The sequence below is a fragment of the Vicugna pacos genome, chromosome 25, assembly GCF_048564905.1.
Source record: "Vicugna pacos chromosome 25, VicPac4, whole genome shotgun sequence".
In the NCBI taxonomy this organism is placed as follows: domain Eukaryota; kingdom Metazoa; phylum Chordata; class Mammalia; order Artiodactyla; family Camelidae; genus Vicugna; species Vicugna pacos.
Genome location: NC_133011.1, coordinates 9014335 through 9039008, shown reverse-complemented (window position 1 = coordinate 9039008; position 24674 = coordinate 9014335). Strand labels below are relative to the sequence as shown.

Genomic DNA, 24674 nt, shown 5'->3' with positions numbered 1-24674 from the left:
GTGCACTTGTCTTCACAAAATAGTAATAAGTTTAATTTTTAGGCAAACAATAATTTCTATACTGGCCATGAGAATGGAATATTATCTCCTTTTTTGTTTATATTACAAAACTAACTCATAATGTGAAAGGAAGTATTATCATAACCACTCAATAAATCACTGTAAATTACAGCTTTAAATGTGCAGAAGCAAAGAGAGAGATCTGCCTAGATGAAATGTAGGCCAACACTCTGACATAAAACACAAAGCTGAAGTGTAACAAGTTGCAATTCCATCCTACTAACTAAAATATTTTTGTCCCTCTCTGATAAAAAGTAGCTCACATAAACTTAACTAAAGCAAAGCACCCCATTTTAAATTTATGTGTGGCAAGTGATAAATATCCATAAATAAGATTTTACATTTCTACATTTATCTTTTGATTAAAAAAAATACCACTAGGATGTATGGAATATGAAGGAAAGGATATTAGTCAGTTTTGCTCTCAATTGTATTTCCAGCAACTAAAAAAGTACCTACCACCTGGCAGGGGCTGAAAAAAAAGTCACAATAAATGGTAAATAGATTCTCACGTTAGTTGGAGGAAAGAGCCATTTGTTTTATAATGCTGCATATAATTTAAACAACTAGTACAATTTGTATAATTAGCACTAATACAAAGTCCTATGAAAAGTGAACCACACAAAGATGAAGATACAAGAATGGAATAGAGGAAGCAAATGAAAGAGAAATGTCCACTTTTTTCAAAGCTTTGCACAGAATTTTCAAGGAACCAAAATTTGCCATGTGAGCTCTTGTTCTGCCTTACAGTGCTGCTTCCCCCAGGGACCCACAATCAGCACAGACTCTTAGGCAGCATGCCGAGACAACACAAGCAATCCCTACCTTCCATGTACAAATGCATGTGCTAGTGAGCAGTGATTCACTCAAACATATATCAGAAAGGGATGATGGTGAGAGGCTAAATACAAAATGACTGCAAAACAGGGGGTTTATAATTGAAGTCAACTGGAAAAGGCAATTTAACATATATTTTTCCTCTAATAGAATACAGATCTCTCATAAGAATCTAAATCCTTCTACTTCTCAAAAACTACTACTAGTGTACAGAATAAAGGCTTAAAATGCTATATTTTATTAAGAAAGATAAAATAATAGCTTTACTATACCAGTCACTACCATATCTGCAAACTAACACAAATACAGTACACAGATATATTAGTATAAAAATGTAGCAGGATACAGTACATAAAAACAACAAGAGTTAATTTAAAGAGCACTCCTATTTTATAACAATTCATCCTCTTCAAATATGTTAGTTACTAGGTGAGAAACAGAACTTGGCCTTAATTACTAAAAACTGCTTATCAAAACCTTTTTATTTTAAAGAAATGAGTTGAACACATTTAAATAGAGAGTTCAAAAACATATTTAAATTCAAGAATGTAAAATTCAATCACAAAAGTTAAGACTTTTTAAAAATCCATACACAGAAAAGAAATTACAATTACATTTAAATTACTATGAATTGCTACATGACCCCACTATAGTCTGTTTTATAATTAGTATCACAAATATTAAACACACCAAAATAATACATGGCTGACAATACAGGATGTGTTTCATCAAAAGAAGGAAATACAAGAAAACAGACATGGGGATCCAGAGGACAAAGGATCCAACATAGGAAAAAAGTGATGGGAATCCCCAGGATCACAACAGTAAATTAGTGACAGATACATGGAAAACTTAGTAATAATAAACCCAACTATTAAATATGGGGAAAATGTTATACAGTAAAAGATAACTAATCATAGGATAAACATGACTGTGCCATGAGTAATATTTATAGACAGAATAATGTAAATTCTGAAAAAATGAATTAATTGATTAATCAAATGTATGATACAGCAAAACTGGGACTATGGGTACCTAAGAGGAATGTGTGATGGGAGCTGAAGAGGGTAAAGTTGGCCAATTTTCATTTTCCACAGTAAGGTAATAATAAATGATGCTCTAAAATGAACAATCAAGAAAGAGCAGGAAAAGCCCTGTTATTTAAAAATATGGATGTAAACACCAAAATAATTACTGAAAAGATCTGAAACTAGCTACTTCTTGAACAGGGAACATTAAAAAAAAGGTGCAGTTGACATGAGAGAAAATATAATTGGAGCTCTCAAACTGGGGACAACAGAAAAGAGAAGTAGATGAGCTTTAGATTTTCTTTCTTCCTTACAGCCACTAGCAAAAAGCAGAACAAAATTTTCTCTTTGAAAAAAATTCTCCAATTCATTGTCATACAATAGCCACAAACTAAGATCTGTAAATGGTTCTCATTTAAAAAAATCAGTAAGCACTGCAGGAGGCAAGTGAGGGTCAGAAAAATGAATAAACAACAAATTTAGACTTTCAAGCACTGAAGACATCTGAATACAGAACATAAAACAGCTATGAAGGAAATGTTTAAAACACAAAAGTATGAAATCATGAAGAGGAACAATGAGAATGTATAAGCAAAGAACATATTTTGAAGAAAAATGGCAATTATAGAAATAACAGGTTTAATTGCTGAGTAAAAATCTCATTGGGTAGGTTAAGCACCAAATTAGATGTCATTGAAGAGAAAATTAATGAAATAGAAGAAACACAGTAAGATAACTCAGAATATATCTGAGATAGAAAAATGAAAGAAAACTATTAAAATGATGTTAGGGGATATGAGGACTGAGTAACAAAAACTAATCAGATTCCAAAGGGAATTAATAAGGAATGAACAGAGGCACTACTGTTAAAAAGGTAACAGCTGAGAACTTTAGAAAACTGTTGAAAGACAGTAAGCCTCACACTCAAGAAGCCCAATGAACCCAAACTGTATAACTAAAAACAGACCTACATTAAACAGAGATACAAAACACTGATGAGAAAAAGATCAGAAAAGGACCCTAAATGAACAATTAAAAGATGATAAAAGAAGAATTTAAATTGATTTTTTAAAAGCAAATATATCTGGATAAGTTTTGTTCTAATATTATACATCTCAAGTACAAGCCACATATAAACTTTTTCTTAATTATGATAAAAAAATATGCAAAAAGATCTGCGTGTTTTAAATTTAAAATAATGCAAACTGAAAAACATAACAGTAAATTGAGGAATTACAGACATTCTCCATTTTAGGCAAGTTATTTTAAAAGTCTTTTCGTATGTGTCAAAAACTAAACATGTTGAGTAAGTTTTGAAAAACGTTCTCAGAAAGTTATTATCACAATTTTAAATTGGGATTTTAGAGAAACAAATGTAAACAAGTAAATATTTTCATGTGAACAATTAATTTTGAAGCTTTTATTTATTATATTATAATGAAAAAGTTAAATACTTCACCAACATCCATATAAGTTACATGATTACATTAAAACCAAAAATGACTAAATGACATAGCCAGAACTTGAACCTCATGAGTGTTAAACAAGTTAAAAAGAAAGAGAGAGAGAGAGAATAATCTTATTAATTTAACAACAATATAAATGAAATTGTAATTTAGAGATTATGTTCTTTTAAATTTAAGGGGATATTTTTTATAGTATACTCCATTTACAAGATACAGCCTTTAAAAATAACACAAGTTTTGACATATAAGTGTGCAGACAATTAGTCTGATACTGAGTTGACTCAGAACAGAGTCCCCATAAATCACTAAAATTTGGCAATATATTATTCTGTTTAATTTTAGCCTGGGAGACAACTAATGAGAAAAGTGTACTTTACTTCTCTGCACATTGCCAAAATGGCTCACTTATCCACATTCCATTCAGGCTTCACCAATTAGTTAACCCAAGGAACCACTGTCATTTTCAGTTACATCCTAAGCTGAAGAATGAGAACTGAATTAAGGGTTAGAGTCCAAAATTGCACAGCAGTGAAGTTAAACATACATGTTTCTTGTTAGCTACAGAAACCCTGTCAACCAATTAGACGGTCTTGTAAAATATCAAATTATCAACATGAAAAAAGTGTCTTGCACTTATCTTGGATCAATGAATGAGACAAAAGCACAGATATATGAATCTTCATCTAAGTTTAAGTGGCTAAAACTCACTATTTTTCTATTATGCAACTACAATAAAGCAACAACTTTTAGATTTGTGAAATCTCTTATGAAGTATTTTAATTTATGAAATCTCTTATGAAATATTTGCTACTCTTATTTTTAAGAATAATTTCAAGAATTCTGGCTACACAGTTACATAAACAAAAAAGGAAGAAACAATACTTCAAAAACAAGGGTGGGGAATAAATGCAAGACAGAGCAATCAAAGGCTAAGGAAGGACAGAGCAGGGATGCACTGCCAACTGCTGGCATCTGATTATGCAAGGTAACTATCAAATTTAGTATAAATGAATCATAAGATCTTTTAGCTATGTGTGTATGGTAGCTCATGTTACTTAATTAACAATTATTTCCCCTTCTCTTAGGATGTAGAAAATCACAAGAACACTCGATCCCATTGTAACAATAAGAACAAGTCATGTAACTTATCAAAGCTTTTCAACATTCATCAGACAGATTTTTTTATGAACAAAAATCATAAAAGTGAAAGGCCCCTCATAGGGCAGAAGGAATGAATAGTGGCTTTCATTCTCGACACAGCAACAGAGGAGAAGAAAGCTGGTAAGAAGAGAACAGCTGAACTTTTAACAAATGTTTAAAGTCCTAGTTGGGGGCTGAAATGACAGTATAGAATCTTTGAGAACCCTAGACACACAGGGAATCCACCCACCTGCCATCCCTTTTCAACAAGCCTCCACCAAATGCTCATCAGAATAATGAGGGACAGGTCTGGGAAGATGAGAAAGATCCCACTGGTGCACAGGCACATGGAGCCTGATGAAGGCTGAGTGCAAAGAAGAACTGAGAGAAATCTCATAGCCACTCTGAACTGTTCAGTGAGCACCAAGCAGGGCAACCTGTGCCAGGAGAAGAAAAGAGGAACTAAGGACAGATGAACAAGGCGTGCTGAAGTCTGTGGGTGGGTCAGAAGAACCGAGAGAAAATCACAAACCACACTTAAAGAAAACTCTGATCCTGCTCTCAAAAATGTTTGAAGTCTGGAGTGACTTAACATAATTAAAGCAAGAATCAGATCCAGGTCAACCAGAGAACAGAAAGCAAAGACCAGATTCAACTCAACTACATCAATAATGTAACAAAATAAGAGGTATGCCCCTTTCTCGGCATCAACTTTTTTTTTTAACCACAGGCTCTATTACTCGTTTTACAATGTTTGGCATTCAATAAAAAAAAAATATGAAACACACAATAAAACAAGAAGAAATGACTTAATACCAAAGAAGAAAACAGTCAATAGCACCAGTCCCAAAGGTGGCAGATACTAGAATTATCAAACAGGAACTTTACAGAACTCTGAGAAATATGCTAAAGAATGTAGTGGAAAAGGTAGATAACAAGCATGAACTGAAGGGGAATTGCAGCAAAGAGACAAAAACTTAAAAAGAGCCAAATGGAAATACCAGAATTCAAAAAATGCAGTATCATAAGTGAAGAATTCTTTCTACAATTCTTCCCAAAACAGATGTATGATATCAACTGACAGATTCAAAAAGCTCAGCAAACCCCAAGAAGAATAAATGAAAAGAAAACCAGATTTAGACACATCATCATCAAAACACAGAAAACCAAAGATAGAAAAAACTTCTGAAATCATACAGAGAAAAAAAAAGACACAATATATATAGATATATGGGGAAACACAATAAGGATAATTTCTCATCAAAATAAATGGTAGCCAGAAGACAATGAAATGATAGCTTTAAAGTGCTAAAAGAAAAGACAAACTAGATTTCTATATCCAATGACAATATTCTTTAAAAATGAAGACAGAATTAAAAAAACAAAACAACAAGAACAATTTGTCACCAAAACACTTGCACTATTAGAAATTATTAGAGAAGTACTTTAGTCTGGAAGGAAATTATACCAGACAGAAATTCAATTCTAGGAAAGGAATGGACACCAGAAAGAGTAAAACATGTTGGTTAATAAAGACCTCTTTAAAAATTTTATTATTATTACATACACACACAAACATATACATATATCAATGTTACTCTCAAGCCCAAGTTAGATGAAGTTAAAAATACTTATTAAACACCTATTTATGTACAACTGTACTTTTTTATTTCCATGTATCCAAAGACTACACATCCTTTGATTCAAATTAACTTCCATAATTAAGACTGCTTATCACCATTACCCTTTCCATTCTCTGGCCAACTGCAATAATGAGTATTACAGAGCTCATTTTAGTCACTGACTCAACTCAGTTTTCTCAGTAAATAAGAATGTTATAAGTTAAAAATAAGAATGGCAAAGGAGATAATGAGTGCTTTAGGAAACTGCAGACTATGTGAAACAGTGATACATTCTATTGCTTTGTAACATGAAAGACACATATGTATTTCCTGGTCATGAATTCAAAATGAGTTAACTCATCCTGGTTGCGTGTTCTTCTCCAGTCCAGTTCAGGTACAGAGAAGGCAGAAGAACTGGACTTCAATAAGACTCCATGCGTTATTTTATTTTTCCTGCTGTTATTTTTCTTTTTTTCTCCCTAGGTCAAACAGTTACCTAATCAGTTTTTTCAGGTATTAAGTTAATAACTGATTTCCTTCTATGTGACTCTGGTGTCTTATTTCTCAATTGGAAGAGATATGTGTCAATAATCAATACTTTGTGGCATTTCAAAGTTCTTACCTCTATCTTTATATTCATGATATAAAATCCTAAAACCATAGAGGTATCTATGAACAGGTCTGAGAGCAAAAAGCTTAGAAGTTCTAAATGATAAAGGATATCATAGACAAAAGTACAGGCAAAACTCAGGCTAGAAGAAAATATTAGGAAAAATAGATAACAAAGATAATATTCATGACATATGAAGACCTCCTAAAAATTACTAAGAAAAAAAGATATACAACCAAACAGGAAAATGGAAAAAGAAAATAGACAACTCACAAAATAAATACAACCAGCCTTTACTAATGTTCAACATTACTAACAGCCAAGAAATTCAAGGCCAAACAATAAGACAATTTTTCAATGACAAATTAACAAAAATTTAAATGAATTAAATTCTATTAACCGATAAGGCTGTGAAGTATAAAGCATTCTCATGCACTGATGAAAGAAAGTGGTACAATATTTTGGAAGGCTATTTTGGAATTACCTATTAAAATTTTAAATGTGCAACTCATTGATGCAGCAATTTTAGTTCTTCGAATCCTACATTAGCACTTGTAGATGCTCTTAGAAGTATATGCACAAAGATGTTCATTTGTAGTATTATTTACAGTAACACAGCAACAAAAACATGTAAAAAAAATCTATGTATATAGTTAAATTACAATTATTTAATGGCACATCATTCAGCTATTAAATTATGAAGCACAGAGGTATATAATGACACAGAAACAAGTACAGAATAGTATATTTAAAGTTAAAAAGTTAAAGTGCATATGCAAGTGTATTGCAGAGAAATCTCAGGTATTATATATGTAAGTATATTAAAACATAAAACAGTGATATGTGTAGATGTTGGTGAATATACAACTGATACGCTGTTTAAAAAAAATCTGCAGGTTTACGAACCAAGCTGTATATAAATCAAGGGAGAACAAACATACTACTTCATGATTAAAAAATGTATTACTATATTGACGATATTCTAAAAGCATGAAGCTACATCAGCATTTTTCCTGATCAAAAACTTGAATTTCAACAAAAACTTTGGTTCAAAGAAGAAACAAAAGCAAAAATTTGATTCACCACAAGTAAAAACCATTAGGAAATTACCAGATCTCATATAAGTCTTCTTTTATTTATTTTCAACTTGTCACTGTTCTTTATTCAGGATTTTCATTATTCAGAATACCCATCCCAATATCCTGCACCAAACCAACCTGAACAAATTTAGAATCTTTTAAAAAGTAATCTTTAAAACCACTTCTTCAATTTAAACTGAACTTTACAGTGAAATATAATCAAAATAAAATCAGCATATAATCACTTATTATCATTGACTCATATACTTCAGTAAATTTTTTTCTATTACTAATATTATGATAGCTTTATTAATTTCAAATATTTCTCCATTTCTTTTAAACATAGGCCCCAAACTCTAACATACATCAATTTTATTAGCATATTTAAAATAACCTTTAGAATCATTTCTTTTCTAACAGGCCTTCCTCAAAAAAGAAGAACAATCTCAAATAAACAAGTTAACCCACCACCTGAATCAATTAGAAAAAGAAGAACAAAAAGCCCCAAAAAACAGCAGAAGGAAGGAAATAATAAAGATCAGAGAGGAATTAAATACAATAGAGATTAACAAGACCATAGAAAAAAATCAACCAAACCAAAAGCTGGTTTTTTGAAAAAGTAAATAAAATCGACAAACCTCTGGCCAAACTCACAAAGAAGAAAAAAGAGAGAGCACAAATTAGCAAAATAAGAAAGGAAAATGGAGAAATTACAACAAACAAAATAGAAATACAGAATATCATACGAGAATATTATGAAAAACTACATGGAACCAAACTGGATAACCTAGAGGAGATGGACAAGTTTCTGGAAGCATACTGTCCACCAAAACTGAATCAAGAAGAAACTGAACACTTGAACAATCCGATCACTAGAAAGGAAATAGAAATAGCAATTAAAAACCTCCCTACAAATAAAAGTCCAGGACCGGATGGCTACACCGGGGAATTCTACCAAACATACAAAGAAGAACTCATACCAGTCCTTTTCAAACTCTTCCAGACGATTGAAAAGGAGAGAATACTCCCAAACTCATTCTATGAAGCCACCATCACCCTGATACCAAAACCAGGCAAAGACACTACTAAAAAAGAGAATTATAGACCAATATCACTGATGAACATAGACGCCAAAATCCTCACCAAAATTTTAGCAAATAGAATCCAACAACACATAAAAAAGATTATACATCATGACCAAGTGGGGTTCATCCCAGGGACACAAGGCTGCTTCAACATACGCAAATCAATCAATGTAATACATCACATCAACAAGAGAAAGGACAAAAACCACATGATCATCTCATTCGATGCAGAAAAAGCATTTGATAAAATTCAACACCCATTTATGATAAAAACTCTCGCCAAAGTGGGTATAGAGGGAACATATCTCAACATAATAAAAGCTATATATGACAAACCTACAGCCAGCATAGTTCTCAACGGTGAAAAACTCAAAAGCTTCCCACTAAAATCTGGGACAAGACAAGGATGCCCACTATCACCACTCCTATTCAACATAGTCCTGGAAGCCCTAGCCACAGCAATCAGGCAAGAGAAAGAAATAAAAGGGATCCAAATTGGAAAAGAAGAGGTAAAAGTGTCATTATATGCTGACGACATGTTACTATATATAGAAAACCCTAAAAGGTCCACAAAAAAGCTACTAGAGCTGATCGAAGAATTCAGCAAGGTAGCAGGTTACAAAATTAATGTTCAAAAATCAGTTGCCTTTCTTTACACTAACGATAAATCAACAGAAAAAGAAAGTAAAGAAACAATCCCTTTAAAATAGCACCCAAAGTAATAAAATATCTGGGAATAAATCTAACCAAGGAGGTGAAAGAATTATACACAGAAAACTAAACCAATGATGAAGGAAATTAAAGAAGACTTTAAAAAATGGAAAGATATTCCATGCTCTTGGATTGGAAGAATCAATATTGTTAAAATGGTCACACTGCCCAAGGCAATCTACAGATTTAATGCAATCCCTATCCAATTACCCACGACATATTTCACAGAACTAGAACAAATCATAATAAAATTTATATGGAACCATCAAAGACCTAGAATTGCTAAAGCATTACTGAAGAGAAAGAAAGAGGCTGGAGGAATAACTCTCCCAGACTTCAGACAATACTATAGAGCTACAGTCATCAAGACAGCATGGTATTGGTACCAAAACAGACATATAGACCAATGGAACAGAATAGAGAGCCCAGAAATGAACCCACAAACTTTTGGTCAACTCATCTTCGACAAAGGAGGCAAGAATATACAATGGAATAAAGACAGTCTCTTCAGTAAATGGTGTTGGGAAAACTGGACAGCAGCATGTAAAACAATGAAGCTAGAACACACCCTTACACCATATACAAAAATCAACTCAAAATGGATTAAAGACTTAAACATAAGACAAGATACAATAAACCTCCTAGAGGAAAACATAGGCAAAACATTATCTGACATACATTTCAAAAATTTTCTCCTAGAAGAAATAAAAGCAAGAATAAACAAATGGGACCTAATGAAACTTACAAGCTTCTGCAGAGCAAAGGAAACCAGAAATAAAACAAGAAGAAAACCTACGGAATGGGAGAAAATTTTTGCAAGTGAAACCGACAAAGGCTTGATCTCCAAAATATATAAGCAGCTCATACGACTCAATAAAAAAAAATAAACAACCCAATCCAAAAATGGGCAGAAGACCTAAACAAGCAATTCTCCAAGGAAGACATACAAATGATCAAAAAGCACATGAAAAAATGCTCAATATCACTAATTATCAGAGAAATGCAAATCAAAACTACAATGAGGTATCACCTCACACCAGTCAGAACGGCCGTCATTCAAAAATCCAAAAATGACAAATGCTGGAGAGGCTGTGGAGAAAGGGGAACCCTCCTACACTGCTGGTGGGAATGCAGTTTGGTGCAGCCACTGTGGAAAACAGTGTGGAGATTCCTCAAAAGACTAGGAATAGACTTACCATATGACCCAGGAATCCCACTCCTGGGCTTGTACCCAGAAGGAAATCTACTTCAGGATGACACCTGCACTCCAATGTTCATAGCAGCACTATTTACAATAGCCAAAACATGGAAACAGCCTAAATGTCCATCAACAGGTGACTGGATAAAGAAGAGGTGGTATATTTATACAATGGAATACTATTCAGCCATAAAAACCGACAACATAATGCCATTTGCAGCAACATGGATGCTCCTGGAGAATGTCATTCTAAGTGAAGTAAGCCAGAAAGAGAAAGAAAAATACCATATGAGATCGCTCATATGTGGAATCTAAAAAACAAAAACAAACAAACAAAAACAAAGCATAAATACAGGACAGAAATAGACTCATGGACAGAGAATACAGACTTGTGGTTACCGGGGTGGGGGGGGGGGTAGAGGGTGGGAAGGGATAGACTGGGATTTCAAAATTGTAGAATAATAGATAAACAAGATTACACTGTATAGCACAGGGAAATATACACAAAATGTTATGATAAATCACAGAGAAAAAAATGTGACAATGAGTGTGTATATGTCCATGAATGACTGAAAAATTGTGCTGAACACTGGAATTTGACACAACACTGTAAAATGATTATAAATCAATAAAAAATGTTAAAAAAAAATAACCTGAGGCTACGAGCACTGTAAAGACACTGTCAACAATAGGAGAGAATTACCTTTTGAATTAATGAAGCGTAAACTATGAATCAGTGTACAATAACTCAGAATAAAACTGTGTATTTAGTTGGTTTAAGGCATTTAAAGCCAATAATGATAATCTATGATTGCTTGGTTCTAAATAATTAATAATGTACTGATTTAGAATTTTCATTTTGCTGACTATATGAAAGTTACCCACATCTGGCTTAAATTTTAAGCACACAGAGTTAAGGATCATACGCATGTATTTCTTGTTACAGATGCTAGCAGGAAACTTAACAAATGTTTTTTATGATGATGATTCGTAATATGAACTGGAATCTTCAAAGTCATCCACAGTGTCTGTAGTTTTTAAATTTCATATACCAGTAGTGGTTGGAAAGGACTCTCTCAAAATTATGATAATATTCAGCAGACTAACTAAGAGACAGAATATACATTTTGATTTAATTATGAACTCTTTGCATACTGAATTTTTATTAATAATAATAAATCTTAATGTGGAAATGAAAAGCAATGCTTTTTTGATGAAGACCAGTCAAGCATGAATTTTCTGATATTTGATATCATGACTTCTCATTTCATCTGAAATCTTGTGCCGTAAATCACAGGATAGATTTCTGACATTCCTAAGTCCAGGATACTGCCCTTCATCCCATCAGTCATTCTTCTCCAGCCAAGTTATTTCTTTCAGTTTTTCAGAAATTAAGGCTGCTTTTTAAATATAAGAACACTAGGATCACCATAAATTTTAAAACGTTTTAGAAAAGTGTTATCTGCATGTATCAAAAAAAAACCCCTAATATTTATGTTTTTCACAAAGTAACCTGAAACTAAAATGATCTTCCCCCCTGATATGGCTTGCCTTTGGGGGAAAAAAACTGATGACTGATTCAAAAAGTAAATTTGCATGTTTAATTTAGCCTATTTACTATTTTCCAAAAATACTTAGTAGAGAACTTAGTAGAGACGATGGTCATCTAGAATCTTACTCTATTCACACCATATAGCACAGCATAAAGAACAGCAGGTCTCTGAAATATGCCAATACTTTATTATACGTATGGTTGCAGTTTTTACATCTTTCCTCTGTGACATAGACATAAAACACTAGAAGATACACGTAAATTTGAAGAGCAGGCAACATTAGCCTTATACACAGTTCTCAAGGTTACAAAGCTTACATGGGTGGGAGGATTAGTTGACAAAAGTAGAGGCTTTAAAACTCAAAGAGTTTCGGTTTCTGAACAGCATTCCAGTATTAAATCGAATTCATGGTTGCCAACCCTTGAAAGAGTTAAGAAGTCATTACTATTCTTGGAATTCAAACTGGATTAGAGTCTTCCGTAATATCAAAGATTAATATGGAGCAAGTATATAAAATACAGAACAGGAGGAAAATTAATGAATCACTGCTATAGCTATTAATTTCAACCACAATTATAAAGCATACAAATTTCATACTACCTTGTAAACTTTAAAAAATGAAAATGATGCTTTGAATGACATGTGATTTAGAACTTTTTAAAGTAAGTTTGTCAATTTATTTAATTCCCAGAATTTCTATACATACAATTTTAAAAGGTTAAATTGAAATGCTAGCAAGGTTACAAAACTGATAGTGTATACAGGCTTCCATTCACAGACTGAGATAGTTTGGTAAAATTACGTTAATAAATAAAGTGTTTTGGAACACAGCCATGCCCATTTGTTTACATATTGTCTATGGCTGCTTTTGCACAAAATCAGTAGAACTGAGTAGCTGCTAGAGAGATCATATGGCCCACAAGCCTAAAATATGTACTAGATGGCTCCTTAAGAAAAAGTTTGGTGACCCCTGTTAACACATTGCTGGCAGGAGTTTAATTAACAGTTTACATATGAATTTGGTAATAAAGAGTTAATACTGTTAACTAATTAATTTCATTTCTAGAAACCTATGCTAAGGAAATACAGGGTTACTTACCATCAAGAATTTCACATTTAATTATTTACAATAGAATATTTGAAATGATCTAAATCTCTAACAGTCAGGACTAATTAAGAAAACTGATGTATTTAAGTGACAAAATAGCACACGATCATTAGAATGCTAGTTATGAAGACTGTGATAATAAGAAAATTTTTAGGACATAAACAGAAATTTTAAATACAATTTAACACGAAGTAAATACATAGCAGAAAAAAAACCTAAGATGATGTATAATGGTTTGCAGGTTAATTTTTTTCTTCTGCTTTCTAGATTTCTTAACTTTCCAAATTCTACTTACCAGAGATATAATTACATCTATAATAAGAACAATATATGAAAATATCTAAAGATTTCATGTGTTTAGGTAATAAAAATGTTATTCCTCTGCTTCACTGACTTCCCAACCTCCTTTGCATTAAATGTAGAATTCTTCTCATAGCCTACAAAGCCATGACACATCTGACTCACCTCTCTGCAATCTCATCTCTGACCCTCTTCCCTGCTGACCATAACCAACTATCCTTGAACTTATCAAATTCTATGCTGCTCCATCAGTCACCTCTCTGTTATCCCTCATACAGGCCTGTCTCTGATCTCTCTATCCAAAGTAGATTTTCCCACTCTTTGTCATACAGTATCTTTGTTTATATTTATGATTATATAATTTTTTATTTACTCATCATCTCCCTCCTCAGATACAATGTAAGCTTGTGAGATCACAGACTATCTCTACTGTTCACATGTGACCAATGCCAAGCACAGGGTTTGGCACATAGAAAATGCTAAATTCAATGAATGAATATATGAATAATTGATTATACTTACCTTTAATCTTTCAAGTACTTATTGTTAAGTATAGTTTCATTTCATTCAGAAGCAATTATTGAAAAATATGTTTCAAATCAAAGAATATCCCAAATATTACTTAATATAAGACACATTTTGATTACTGATAACAAACAGATCTGTTTCCTGGCCTGTAATCCAATATTCCAGTGTGATACTACTTCATATATGTTGTGTTAAGCCTTTTTCTGATTATATAAATAATATAGGATATGCGGAGATATTTTACAGTCCACAAAAACTAGAAGAAAAATATTTTTAATCAATATTAACATCTGGCTGTAGATAAGACTCCTAATGTTTGAGGACTTAAACCCCAGCTGTTTCAACATCTATGTCTACACTGTAGTCACATGAAGCTGGTATCCGGAAATAAATATATTTTCTAAAGATATAACGAGCATTACATTCTATAATACATTTTTTTCTTCAATGTTTCATGATGAGCCTTTTCGTGCGTCATTTTTAGCAGAGAGCTATTGCTTTTTACTCTCCGGCATTCCTTTCCTGTGACTCAAATACCTCTAATTCCCTACTTGTGCCTAAATTACTCTCGCAGTTGCAGTGGTGGTCACCTCTGTGTGGGTTCCTAACCAACTCCATCAGGGCAAACTGAAAGAGCCTAGACCTGTGCCCATCCAACACGTCCCTTCCTCTGGATCCAGGGCCTCCCAGCTGACTCCTGAGATAAGGAACAGTGCTGTTCCACACTCAGTGCCCACAAACATACGCAGAAGCTGGAACAGCAGCAAAGTTAGTGCCCTGAAGGGTAGAACCTTGACCAATGGAGTGTGGGAGCCAGTGGGGGAAAAAAAATCTCTCCCAGAAAGAACTGTCCTAGGAAGTAGTGGTAGCCAACTAGACTATACGTCTCCATATAGGTCTCCCTCCGTTGCTGACTCATAACCTTCATCTGACTATAATCCCTAATAATAGTAGCACATAAGCCTTTCTCTTAGCTTCTGCTTTCTGAGGAACCCGAGAAACTCTTCTTTTGATCCTTCTGGTAAAAGCATTCCATCCAGTTCCCTCCCAGGAATTATCACGCACTCTCCCTTGGAATCACACATAGTTTAGTGGGATTATCAATCAAGGTATTCTATACTTCCCTGCCCAAAGGATATGCATGTGACTGAAATCTAGTACCTTAAATTTGTCCTAAATTGCCTATAAAGCTAAATCTATTTCATTTTACCTTGTGCATATGATTTGGTCAACCCTCTCTTCTTCTCTCCCTCCCTTTTTTCCATTTTTCACCTATCATTTATAGATCTAATATGTATAAGATACTGTACAAGGCACTCAAGGTACAAAGATAAATGATTTCTGAATGGAGTTCTAAAGAAGGAGTAGAATTCTGCCCTTGCTGGACAAGAAGCAAGGAGGACACCACAAGTATAAATACCACTTGTGCAAATACATGGGTAAGGGAAAGTCAGTGTCTTTAGGAAAATACAAGTAATTTTAAAAGGCTGGAGCTGAAGATACGTAAAGCATATTACTAGACCATGAATGTTCATTCTAAGGAGTTAGTATTTTATTCTGAGGCTGTTAAATGCCACTGAAGATTTTCAACCTGGAGAAAAAGAAATGTGCATTTCAGAATGATCAAAATGAACAGAGTATGAATTATGGACTGAGGGGTTAGAGGCAAAAAACAATTGGTAAAATTTGGTACTTTTATAATTAATTAGGCATTTAGGACATAAACCATAAAAGCATAGCCTGACACAAAAGAAGTCAGAAATATTTTATTTGAGAGGTAGACATAACATTCCATAACTATATTAGATGCCAGATATAGGAAAGAATGGCTCAAGCCAGTGAGAAGATACAGTGGTACAATTACTGATAAAATGAACTAAAATAAGAAATGGGTTTGAAGACAGAGGTAGAGATAGCAATTTGAGAAATGGGAATTTGGGGTGTCTATTAGACACCAAGGTAAAGATATTTGCTAGTAATCATAATATATAGGCCAGCATTATTTGGTAGAACATTATCCCTGGTACTAGAAGTATAACTGAACTACATGGAAGGAAAGAATTATATTAATCAAATTATAATCATAAGGTAAAATAAAAATAAACACATATTTAAATATGATACAATATAATAAACAGTGAAAACAATGCATATATAAATATAGTTATTATATATAAAATATATTTTATATAATATATATGTAAATAAATAAATATAGCTAAAACTGTAGTCAAAGAAAAAAATTACCTTGGAATATGTTCATCAAGAAAATTAGATGGTTATGTACAGATGGTTACAGATTGAAAGAAAATTTTGAAAAAGAAATTAAAGAATGGTTAGAAGGACAGAATTAGAATACAGAAAAATTAAGATACATCCTATCTTTTTTTCTTCAATATTTTCAAGGGAATGATCCAAAGCACTGAATGCTAATCAAATCAAGCTTTAAAAAAAACTCGTGTGTGTATGTGTGTGTGTGTGTGTATGTACATATACATATATACATACACACATACACACAAAACAAAAAATTGTATTTCCAGGCGTGGGTCACATGTTCAATCCTGGAACTACCCTGTGAAATCAATCCCACTTGAACTATATAGCTTACAGCTACTACCAGATAAAGAGGAAATGAACAATGAACAGGCGAAAGCAAAAGAAATATCACACTTCACACCTAGGAGTCAGTATAGTAAATGATTACAATGTTGTGATTTTTAAAAATTTGATAAATTTAATATAATTCCAAACTTCAATGCTGCAAGAATAGTACAAGGAACTTTAAAATACCTTTCAACCAAATCCCTCAATGGTCTAAATTTGGACCCAACTGTTTTATACACGCCAACACACATCAGCATGTGTGTACGTCTGTGTATGCATGTGTAGAATCCTTTACTGATCCATTTCAGAATATACTGGATATATATATGGTGCCCATTTACCTCTAAATATGTCAGTGTGTATTTACTAAAAACATATACTTGCATAAATGTGTTTTTAGGCAAATGTGAATTTTTTTTTAAAGGGTCTGTGTCATGAAGTCTCTTAACATTCCTGGAAAGAAGAGATATTTCCATTACAAATAAAGAGAAAACGTAACATCGCTAAAACAAAGTAAGTATTCCTCAGTCCATTTCTTTTAAAACATGTGATTTTCATTATTGGGAATTTTTCAATTCTTGCCAGTAGTCATAAAAAAGATTCAAATTTCATTTAGAAAGTTCTCCACTCCCAGGTGAATAATAATCAATGTCTACAACCCCTGACAAAGTAAACCAATTGATTATACACCCCTGCACCAGCATCAAACTCTGCCAAGTCCGGCCATTAGAGTGCCAAAGCACAAATGTTTGACATCCAAGATGGTGATGGTACATGGAAAGACGACATGAATTGTTCATGGGAATCTCAGCAGAATTAATCTGAATTTGGCATATTCTGAGCCTTATTTTCTCCATTTTAAAGATGAAAGGGTTCCACATGGGGCCAAGTAACAGAACTAGATTTACCCTCTCATGCAAACCAATCAAAATATTGGGGGAAATATATGAAACAAAAGTATGCAAGACAATGGAAATTAGGCAACAGAGGACTATGGACCCTGCCTGACATGCAAAAACCAAACAAGCTGAGCCCCACAATCATCCCAGCTTACTTCCTTGAGAGAACTTCCAGGATGCAGTGCAGAGAGAGGAACCAAGCAAAGCCCGGCACTCTCCCCAAACAGACGAAACAGAGCTCACAGTACAGGGAGATCAGAGTGCCTCAAGTTCTCAGGAAGGAGCACCAATGAGGAGAAAGAGCTGAACGAAGAGAGAGCTCCACAGATCTTCAAAGGGTCTCCTCAAGTTTTCAACACACAGAAGAAAGAGTGAATATACAAATGGTCAATAATCACACGAAAAGCTGCTTAACATCATTAATTAGGGAAATGCAAATCACAACCACTTCATACCCACTAGAAAGGCAATGATTAAAAAAATGGAAAATAACAAATGTGGAAAAACAGGAATCACAGTACATTGCTAGTGGAAGTACAAAATGGTTCAGTTGCTGTGGCAACAGTTTGGAGATTCCTCAAAAAGTTAAACATAGACTTATCATATGACCCAGCAATTCAACTCCCAGGTAAATTCACAAAATAATTGAAAGCAAGTACTCAAACCAATATATGTACACATACATGTATGTATCTACAATATATGTATACACATGTTCATTAGGCACACTATTCACGATTGCCCAAAGGTAGAAACAATTCAAATGTCCATAAAGGATGAATGGATAAACAAAGAGTAGTATATACATAGAATGGAATATTATTTGGCCACAAAAAATAAAGCACTGACATATGCTGCAGTGCGGATGAACCTTGAAAACATTATGCTAAGTGAACGAAGCCAAATGAAATAGGTTTCATATTTTAAGTGGGAAAGGAAGAGGAATCAGACAATAAGAATAAGAAACACTCCGAGAAAAAGAAGAGAAACCAAGAGAAGAAGAAAATGGAAGAAAGTATTTCAAGGAGAGTGATCAACTTTGTTAAATACTGCTGCCACATTAGAGAAAACAAGGACTGTCATCTTCCAGTAGGATGTAACAATGTTCAGGTTACTAGTAATTTGGACAAGAGCAGTTTCAGTGAAGTAGGGGGAGCAAAAGACTGATTGGAGTGGATTCAGAAACAAGGAGAGAAGAAATGGATACCATAGGTATAAGACAATTGTTTTGATTAGTTTCACTGCAGAGGCAAATAAATGCAATGGTAGCTGATAAGGGAAAGGTGGGATACAAAGAAAGTTTTGTTTCTTTTTTTTTTTTTTAAGATGGGACCAAAAAAAAAACCCAGCATGTTTATAGGCTGAAGGAAATGACTGATCCAGCAGAGGGGGAAAAATGAATGATACAAGTGAATGAGTACAGACTTACTGGAGCTGACGTCCTTGAATAGGGAGAAGAGATAGGATGTAGTGAACAAGCTTTAGATAAGAGCGTGGTTATTTCATCTATAGTAACGGGAAGGCTCCGTACTGGTGTAGTTACTGAAAAGTCAGTTAAGATGGTTGTGTGTAAGTGTATGAGAGTCTCCTCTCAGAGCATCACTCTTTCCAGAGAAATAGGAAGCAAGGTCATCATTCATGAAATGGGTTTGAAGGAGCTGAGTTAAGGATGGGGGTGAGTTTGAGGAGAAGATAAAATGAGAAACAGTGGTTTAAGGACAGTACTTCTTAAACTTGAAAGTGCTTAAGAATCACCTGGGGCAGCAGATTGTGATTCTGGTGTGTAGCCTGAGATGGTGCAATTCTAACTAGCTCTCATATGACGCTACTGTCCTTCTCCAAAGTGATTACACTTCGAGTAGCACGGGTATATAAGAGCATAGGACAAACAGAATAGCGGGGAAAAAAAGAATGACTGCAAGTAAGTGATCCTGTTTCTAGGATAGTGGTCGCAAAATTACAGTGAGGTCAGTCAACATGACTATGTATTTTTTCTGATCTCAAAGAGTTGTTACCTGGAATAATAAAAGATTTCACCTTAAATGGTTGTTGTTATTATCATTATATCTAAATGCAAAAAAGAGTAATCCATCTGTGATTCTTATAATCTTCTTTCAGGTTGCAAAATAAAAACAATAGCACTTTTCATGTGCTAGGCACTACTCTAAAAACTTCCAAGGCTTTATCTCATTAATTCTAGCAATGATCCAAGGAAATAGGTACACATCAAACTCATTTTATACAAGTTAAAGTTGAGCCCTAGAAAAATGAAGTAACATGTCCAAGATCATAAAAGCAAATAAGGTCAGAAGATAGGATTCAAAATCAGGTCAACTTGACTACTAACCCTACACATATAAACTCTGTTCTATAATACTTCTCAAAGAAGTTACTGCTCTTCAAATATCCACAAGTGACTTTTTACAAAATATGTATTTCAGGTAAACACCCTATTTTCCTCATACCCCTTAAGTTCTAAATCTTATTATTTCTTCCATGTACACTTAAATTTTACTGAAACCTCTTTTAGTCCCTATGCCTTTTTTTAACTTTGTCCATTCACATTATTTCCATTACCCAGTGCTATGCAGTAAGTTGTTAACTAGATTTTTATTAATTATAATTAAGATTCTTAAAAAACAGTAATAGAATTTATCCTATTTTGGAGTAAGAATAAAGTATAAGTCAGTATCTATTCATTTGAAGCAAAAAGACTAAATTTAAACAGTTTGTTATATATCATAATTTATGTTTCTTTAAAGCAAATTAGTCAACTATGTTTGGCAAATAGGGAAATGGTATCAGCCAATATACATATAACCAAAAGCTTGTACTGATTTAAATTGGCGCTCAGCACACTTTGAAGCTATCAGCTTTCTCACGATGAAAGAGAAAGCTTTCACAACATATGATGTGAAAAGGCCAACGATCCAACAGAAGTGCTTTCCTTTCACACAAGCAGTGACTGATTCAGAAGCTTCATGACTCACTAGACCTTCCACATGCTAAGCTTTCTAAAGAAGATGGGAGTGCAGAGGAAGAAGATGCTAAGACATCTACCCTATATTTAAAGAATTGTTTTTATTAAAAAGTCCATATACTGCTCCATTGTTTTTCATCTTGGTGAAAGTGATCACCCTTAAAAGCAAATTTTCTCAAACATCTACATAAACAAATCATGAGCCCAAGATTTAAGGCTATCGTGACAACTATGCTGATTACAACTGTCAGAGGAGAGGTAACTGTACTAGTATTTTTACCAAAATTGTTACTGTTTTTCTTAATACTTTTGCTATAAAGTTCCATACTTTATGAGTGGTACTACTTCTAGTCCTATCTTCCCTAAAAGCTCTGTTGATTTTATGTGCCAAATGCAAGATTTTTCAAAGATGCGTGCCTGGCACTATGGGAGATATGCCTGTACTGTAGAACATCTTTACAATCACACACATACACATGTATGATACTTTTCACAGGAGCTTCTCACAAAGTTTCAACAGTTTTCTCATTTCAATAATCATGATCTATTAACTTTGAATTACTTGTAATCTAAAATATGTATACACATATGCATACATATATACACACTAATTAGTATCCTAATTAGTCTCCACTAATGACTTTTATGTATATACGCACACACACAAATACAAGAGAGAGAAAGTTACCTAAGGTGGTTTGGGTTGGAGGGAGGAGAAAGTGAAGACACCTCTGTAGCTGGGACTATCCTAGGCCTGACCATGACTTACTTACTTCAAAAGGGTATGATTTTAAAAAAAAGAAAAAAAAAACGCACCTAAAGCAATAACCATATACATCTAATGATCTGATAACTGAAACAGTCTCAACAGACAATTACATATCTAATGTCACTAGAAACCTTGAAAGGGTCTTTGGAAAGACTCACTTTATATTAAACGTCCCTCTTTACCCATACTACACTACTTATGGAGACTTCCTAATTTAAATGAGACCATTCTTCCCTTATTTCACCATTATATTGAATCTGTCCTCGGTTAGTCAATCATTAATTCAATCAACATTCATTGGGCACCTACTATAACAGGAACCAAAGGTACAAATACAAATTTAGACGGGAATCACTACCTTATTAATATTTATTCAATAGAGACACTGAACTAATAAACAAGTAAGACTAGTAATGCCCTAGACATGCACAAAGTTTAGTGGAAAGGCTTCAAAGTCAAAGGTATAGGTCTGAATCTGGCACTGACACCACCTATGTGAAGTCCCTAACCATACCATCTCACTGCAAATTTCTTCAATGTTAAACGAGATGAATACCACATAGTTTATAGGGCTGTTATGAAAAATGAATGAGAAAATGTTTATAAAATGCCTGTTACATAGAAACCTAAAAAGTGAGAGTTGCTGCAATCATCATTATCATCACCATCATTATCATATCTTAGGGAGGAAATTAAATGAAGAATTAAAAATAGTTCTATCTTTAGATTTCCCAGAACAAGACATGCCATTTTCCAGTACCAAAAGCTTGCTGAATTATCTAAGGTAACCAATCCAACAAAATGGTCTTCCAAGAGACAGATGTGAGGGAAGAAAGACTCAGCATCCTATGCTAGAGGGGATGCAGTGCTCTTAAAGGCACATTTAAGAAATGAAAATCTAGTCGAGTCAAAATTATAAACCAATAGTGAGGTATACGTTAACCAAACCAGCCTTACTAGAAGGTCCTGGAAGAAATGACTTCTATAGATGCCTAAAGGGAGACTTACCAAATAGCAATCCTTTCCCTCCATTTGTGTAAGTCTTTAAAATAGCTGACAGAGAGAGAATTACTCTGTCCCTAACTGCTAACATCTGAGGAGGATAATACTGCACATTAGGCACCTATTGGGGAAAAAGCCTCATTTATCTAAGAATACAAGGAGGCAAGACTGACAATCCTGGATGATAATATTCTCCAAGTTATCTTAATTAAGATCAGCTTTACAGTTGCATCAGAAGTACAAGTCCGATATCCCTCATTCCTGGGAGATGCTATCTTGACATCTGGCTACAGAGACTGCCTGCTACCCTGCTCTCATGTATTTCTGCTCTAAGAGAGGGTCAGCAAATACAGCTTGCAAGCCAAAATCAGTCTTCTATCTGCTTCTGTACAGAATATAGCTAAGAACAGATTTTACATTTTTTAAAAGTTGAAAAAGTTCAAAAGATTATATGAAAATTATATTAAATTCTTTCAGTGTCTATAAATAAAGTTTTATTGGAAGACAGCCACATTCATTCATTTTCATATTGTCTCCAGCTGCTTTCCTGCTACAACAGCAGAGTCAAATAACTGAAACAGAGACCTATGGTATGCAAAGCCTACAATGTTTATTATCCAGTCTTTTATAAGAGGTTTGCCAACCCTTGATCTAAGACAGTGTATGAGAGGTATGACTCCAAGCCTCAACACTGAGAGGCAGGGAATGACTACCAGTTCCTTAATAAGACAGTGTCAAATGGATTTTCCATTAAGACTCTGGTAAGACCACTGTGAAGTCCATTTCTGGTAATAATACCAGGTAATAGCCATTATTTACCAAGCACTTATTACTGCATGCCAGCTATTTTCACCTTCATTTTAAGGATGAGGAAACTGAGGATCAGGGAGTGGTGGTAACTTGTTCAAGTTTACTTTAGCTAGTATGTCAAACTAAGTATTCTGTCCTCCAAAGCCCGAAGGTATAACAATTGTCTGACATAAGAGTACAGAGAGTAGAAGAAATCGAAATTAATGATCCCCCTCAAAAGAAAATAATTTTCCACACTGAAGTGGATAATGATGAAGTAACAAATGCTCTATAGAAACCAAAACCAACATCCCCAAGAGGAAGGGATAATCTAGCCAAGGAAGCTTTTTGCAAGTGGCTAAGAACTAAACACGCGTATCAAAACTGGCTCCTGCAGCTGGTTCTCCTGTTTCTGTCAGTGATACCGTAAGTCTCTCAGTCTTCCAAGTTATATCACTTACCACCTATAACACCTTTTGCTCTTGCCAGTAGATCATACACGAGTAGGCAAAAATCCACTGAGAAAGGGATAACTAGAAGAGAATATGTCTTTAGTCTGAAATTATGCCCTCCTATTAAACTGTTCACATTAATTTAGCATTTTGTTTTATGAAATGAAGGTGAATTTCAGTAGTAACTTTTTAAAAATTTCCTTATTTGAAAAGAAAGTTGGTATTCAAAAAAAGAAAATAGTTATATTAATTAAGATTAATTAATTAATCTTGGTTATAATTTCACTAAGTTTACAACATAATGTTTTGAAAGAAAAAAACAGTGGTTTTCCTTTGTAATCAAGTAATACTAATGCATGGCCTTGATCATACACTAATTCATAACCTAGTGGCCCTACTTTTCAATTAGAATGAACACATTGCTTACTGCATAAATGCTATGTGGTTAACCCACATACTAAATTAGACAAATTCTATTTAAGTCTACACTTCATTGTTTATTTTATCATAAGTTACTTTTTAATGAACACTGCTCATTACTATTTTACAAATCAGAAGTGTTTACTAATTCTAGTAATTTCAGTTTTCTTTTTAGCTAGATTGATTGATTTGAAACTTTTTGTTGCATTTCAAAATCTAAATAAACTACAGATTTATCCTTTTAAAAAAAACCTTAAATTGTTCTCTTCTGTTATTACAACTATTCAAGGTTGAGCCACACAGTCAACTTTGGAAATTTACATTAAAAAATTAGTATGCACTTTTTAATTATATGGAGGACTCAGTCTACACAGTATATGTTCCATTACTGTCTAAAACATAAAATGTCCTCATTATGATACCCACACTAC

At 33.7% G+C, this 24674-nt stretch overlaps 1 protein-coding gene across 5 annotated transcripts in view; it reads right to left on the bottom strand.

The window, feature by feature from the left end:
- The window catches only part of VPS13B (vacuolar protein sorting 13 homolog B), a 625623-nt gene that overhangs the window by 392167 nt on the left and 208782 nt on the right, over window positions 1–24674 (bottom strand). The gene's annotated exons all lie outside the window — the stretch shown is intronic.